The sequence below is a fragment of the Nicotiana attenuata genome, chromosome 1, assembly GCF_001879085.1.
Source record: "Nicotiana attenuata strain UT chromosome 1, NIATTr2, whole genome shotgun sequence".
In the NCBI taxonomy this organism is placed as follows: Eukaryota; Viridiplantae; Streptophyta; class Magnoliopsida; order Solanales; family Solanaceae; genus Nicotiana; species Nicotiana attenuata.
Genome location: NC_031989.1, coordinates 58334584 through 58340076, shown reverse-complemented (window position 1 = coordinate 58340076; position 5493 = coordinate 58334584). Strand labels below are relative to the sequence as shown.

Here is a 5493-nt window from a genome sequence, read left to right as displayed (position 1 = left end):
TGAGTTGTTTAGCCCCTCCAATTCTTTAAGTTGTAGTCTTCAAGTCTGCTAATTCTTCAAGTTGAAGTTTAAAGTCCATCGCTCTTCAAGTTGACGCATCAAAGTCCGCCAAATCATCAAGCCCGTCAAATCATCCAGTTTGCCGGTCTTCAAGTTGAGGTCTACAAATCCACCATCTTTAAGTTGGGCTTTCTAATTTTTTAATCTTAAGGTGGACATGTTAGTCCCTTTACACCTTAAGTTGGTCTCTTCACGGGTTTTTCCTTAAAAGGAAATATAATTTTTCAATCCTAAGGTGGACGTTGATGTCCCTTTGCATCTTAAGTTGACCTCTTCGTAGGTTTGTCCTTAAAAGGAACTTTAATTTTCCAATCTTAAGGTGGGCGTTTAAGTCCCTTTGCACCTTAAGTTGTCCTCTTCATGGATTTGATCCATCTATATGATGATGAGGATTTATCCGTCTATATGGTGATGATGGTTTGTCCATCTATATGTTGATGCGGATTTGTCCGTCTATATGGTGATGAGGACTTATCCGTCTATATGGTGATGTGGGTTTGTCCATCTATATGTTGATGCGGATTTTTCCATCTATTTGTTAATGCTGATTTGTCCATCAATATGTTGATGTGGATCTGTCCGTCTATATGTTGATGTGGATGTATCCATCTATATGTTGATGCGGATTTGTCCATCTATATGTTGACGTGGATTTGTCCGTCTATATATTGAGGTGGATGTGTCCATCTATATGTTGATATTGATGTGTCCGTCTATATGGTGATGTGGCTTTGTCCGTCTATAAGTTGTTATGGATTTATCCGTCTATAAGTTGTTGCAAATTGATCTGTCTATAAGTTGTTGCAAGATCCATCTGTCTATAAATTGTTATGAATTTAACCTTCTATAAGTTGTTGCGGATTTATCGTTCAATGGGACGTCATGGTGTTTCTCGTCAACTTATACGAATTCGAGCAAGTTTGAAAACTGCAATTGATGCTTAATAAACATATGAACATGGGTTTATATAGATCGCAAAGGGGCTGCTGAAACGTGAATTGCCGATGTGGGATGATACCCTAATCAGACTCCGAGAAGGATTCAATTTGTAGTGGCAGTGAATCTTTTGCTAAAAGTAAGGATTTTTCCTATAGTGGAGGTAAATTGTTAGTTAAAAAAGCGTACCTGGCAATACTTCAGAAGCCTACTTGAATTGAAAAGAGCGACGAGCAAATCCCACGAGTTTACTAGTCCTACGGGTCTAGCTCTTTCGAATTTAAAGTACAAGAAGTAACACAAAATGGAAAGTTAAACATATTTGGAGGTTACGTGCTATCTCAGTTTGCAAAAAAAGCTTGCAAAGACATCATATTAAAGTTTCAGGCATGATGTCTCCTAGACTATACTATCAAAGTATACAAGGACTAAATAACAAGACTATGTCCGCCAGTACTTCAAAACTAGTCTCTCAGGAATCCAATAACTCCATACTCAGACTAGTCTTTGAAATGGGTCCTACTCTTTTTTTGTTGATCCTTATTGCATAACTAATAAAGTTGATCGCCAATAGCACTACAACAAAAATGGCCTTTAGCGACAATTATTTAATAGCAATAAGTTATTAGTTTTCTGATCTCAAATATTAGCGGCATATGTAGATTAGCCAGGAGAAGTTGCATCTTTACCGGCAATAAAGAAAACGACCACTAAAGATTATACAACTTACCGGGAAGTAAATTTTATTATTTCATTTTTCCATCATTATTATCCTCTTCCGTAAAAAAGTGCCAAAGCGAATTCCAACACCCAAATCCAAGGAAAAACCCTAATCATCCTCAAGGCCCAACTTGTTTCTCTCTCTGATCTTGCTATCCTCTCTCGCTAGACCTCTTTTGAAACAGTCAATTTCTATTGTCATAGTTCCATCAGCCCTCCCCTTCCCGCTCGCACAATCATCATCGAGGTAAGCTCGACTACATTAGAACTTTTGTGTTGTTGTTTGATGACCATTTAAAGCATTTGATCTGTACTTCAAAATATAAAAATTCAAATCCATAAATTTAAATGGATTGCCATGTTTCAATTTTACCAAAATTTAATTGGAAACCCTGTTTCTCTAGACCTGTTTATTTAAACGAATGTTTATCTTTTCCTGTCTGTTTATCTAAAATGCGCCTCAATTTATTATGTTTTTCTTCTTTTCTGCCTTAGTACTGGTATTTGAATTGATTCAAAGTGCAATTTCTCTGATTTTGTTGCTTAGCCTTTTATGGAACGTCTTAGAAAAGTATATTTCGATTGGGAGTAAGGTATGCATTTGTTTTGCTTAATATTAAGACTATTTTTAATTCAGTTGGTGGTTATTCACAAGAATACTTATTGTTATGGTTCCGTTAGTTTTGATACTATTTTCACTGCAATAACAAAATTACTGAATGTTAAGTGCACATTATGATTTACTGCTGGAAGAATCTGTATGTATGTAGGTACTGCTAGAAACAAAAGATAGTTCAGTTTGTCTAAAAGTCGAGGGGAAATATTAGAGAATCACAACTAATAGTTAAATTTAAATATAGATATAGCTAGATCAGAATAGGTGAGTTTCACTAATTCGAATTTCTGAAGTTCTAGTTCTCCTTTTTGTAACTTTTCCAATTTATTTTGAATGGTTAGTCTATGACCAATATTCTGTTTCAAAAGAATAAAAAGATTGTGTACAAGAAATGTATCGGTAGATGTTAGATATCTTATTCCTTTTTTTTTTAATTCAAATACTTCTTCTCTGGCTTCTTGTTTCTTAATTCATGTGCAAAGTGCTTATGCCCCCTCCCCGGCATGAATTTCATGCTATGGTATGCTGCACCAAATCGTTAGCAATAACAACCACTAGATGTGGCAAATGACGACACTCGACCTATAAAATATATCAAAAGCTTTTTGTATCTTATGTAGTTTCAACTGCAACTAATATGTATCATATCTTTCACTCTAGCATATTTCGATTATCACATTATCAATATAAAATTCTGATTTCCTTTAATCGATGGTAATAGTTATAACTGAGATGCTCTTGGCAAAGATAGTACTAAAGTTTTAGTCAGAATATGAGCTATTAACCCCAATATAGAGGTACTTTTAGGGCACGTGTGTTGTGAAAATTGTATGTTACACACAAAGCTACTTTGGTGGACACTTCCATCTCATATTATTTCAAACCTTTTTAATGTCAAGTTACTTCTCAAGCATTGCAGTTTAAACTCAATTAGTTCCTGAATCCTAACTACTGCAAATTAGAAAACTGAGATTATGGATGTAACTGCTAAAGATTGAGATGCATTTTCTTGTTCATTGGATAATGTATAAGTAAAAGTGGTTTGGTTTACATTTTCCAGACATACTTATGTTTTTTAATCTCTATTTTCTTGTACTAGATCTAGAGACCCATAAACAAGTTTTTATCACATGAAATCGTATCGCTTTGCCACAGTTATTTACTAACCTCTAATTTAAGTTGTGACTCCCTTTCATTAACATTCAATTCCATGGTGCGTACCTACTAGAATGTGGAATGTACTTTACTTATAGTACTCATCTTTTTTTTTTCTGAAGAATATTTTATGTCACAAGTTCTCTAAGTGATCGGCACAGTAACTTTATAAGAGTTTTCTAACAATAATAGTTCGTGTTACACTATGAACTGTAAAAGAATGGCTCTCCTCATAATTGTCTGGAAGGTGCCGATGAAACTTGTTCTTTCCAAAATTGAGCATAAATTGATAATATCATATGGTTTGTTGGATAGAAGTAGTGAAAAAAAAGATTTTCCTAATTGTATTTTTGCTTCTTGACTGATCAATCTGAAACTATCTCTGAGTGCCCTCATTCTTTATTTTAGGTGCAAGAGCCAGAGATGGTAAAGCTGCCTGTTCAGGATACTATAGTCAAGATTTAATAACATAAATCCCGGAGACTTCACTGTGCAAGTTAAGGTTAGGAGAGTCTTGACCTACTCTTTCTATCAAGTCGTTAATTAAAGATCTTATTGATGTGCATGTTTCTTGTGTTGTTTGGTTCTACAATTTTGTGCTGATTAACATCAGCTATATGTCTTGACATCTGAAAATTGATATTCTGTTAAAATAGTTTCATTTCATATTTGAATGTATGCTGCTAATCTTGCTTTTCTTTATACAACTACCTACAATATGGAATTTTTAGGTTGGAAAGAAAAATAGTTTACTCACTGATTGGTTAGTTTACTCAGTGATTAGCCACTATTGCCAAATAAGGATAAAAAGAAAGGGGAATCAGCATAATCTACTAGAAATTACATATACTGATTTCTGCTAGCATGGTGCCTTCACTAAAATTGAATTCTGACTGATCAAAGTGTCATTGCAGTCACAATTTTCTTTGAGCTGCACTAAATTTTTTCTTTATTTAAAGGCTTTTTATTATATTAATGCATGGCCCTCCATCATCAATATTTTATATACTTGTGAACAAATATTTCATGAGCTAGTAGGACGATGTAGATCGGAGTTCTTCTCTTTGATAATGGTATAGTTAGATTGTTTTTTGTATAGCATGGAGGTTGTTTTGGCATAGTGGAAAAATATAAGACTATATATCCCATGAGCTAGTCATGATGTTGACATTCCTTTTTTTTTTAATTTCAGGTCATACGGTACAATGTTCGATAATTTGACATGTCAGAAGATTTTATTATGCTCAAGAGCTGAAGAAACTTTTATTCAATGTTCGTTGTATAGTATTATAGTTGTTGATAACACCAACTATTAGGTGCAAGATGACATTAATTATTAGATTCAATATTCTTTTTTGTGTTTTGACATTTTGAAATTATGGATTAGTATTTGTATTTGTTTGTTGTGAATTCAAGTGTACCAAGCTTTTTAAATTGAATATTATTATTATTTTTAATGTAAATAAATATTGGCGTCATAAATTTTGGGCGATACCTTTCTTAATATTTACAGACAAAAAAGAAAAGTCGTCAAAGAATGTCTTTTCTATTAACAATAAGATGGATCTTTACCAGCCATACGAAAGATATTACAATTATCACTAAAAATAATTTCCTTTGTCGGCAATTCAAAGGTGTTTTACTGGCAACAAAAAAGGCAACAACATGTATTACCTAGCATACATTGGGGGAGTTATAGTGGCCATTCTAATTGCCAGTAAAAAATGCCGCCGATAATGGGGATCTTTACCGGCACAAGAAATAATGGCCGCTAAAACCTTTAGCGATGCCGGCAACAACGGCTAATATTCAATTGCTGGTAAAAGCTTTTGCGGCAATAATTATCGCCGTTAAAGAACATATTTATTGCCGCTAAAAACCTTTTTTGTTGTAGTGTAGTAGTGTTATTGTCTCCTAATTCCTCCCACTTTGATGTCTCATTCTTCTTCTTCTTTGATTCATAAAAAAGTATTGACTTTTAATGAACAGTCGAATTGTGTAATATA

General features: G+C 33.8%; 1 long non-coding RNA gene across 1 annotated transcript; it reads left to right on the top strand.

Annotated features, from left to right (window-relative positions):
• Positions 1519 to 4941, top strand: LOC109227285. Its single transcript, XR_002068251.1, has 3 exons — positions 1519 to 1963; positions 3896 to 3989; positions 4680 to 4941. It is a non-coding gene; the product is annotated as an uncharacterized LOC109227285 (long non-coding RNA).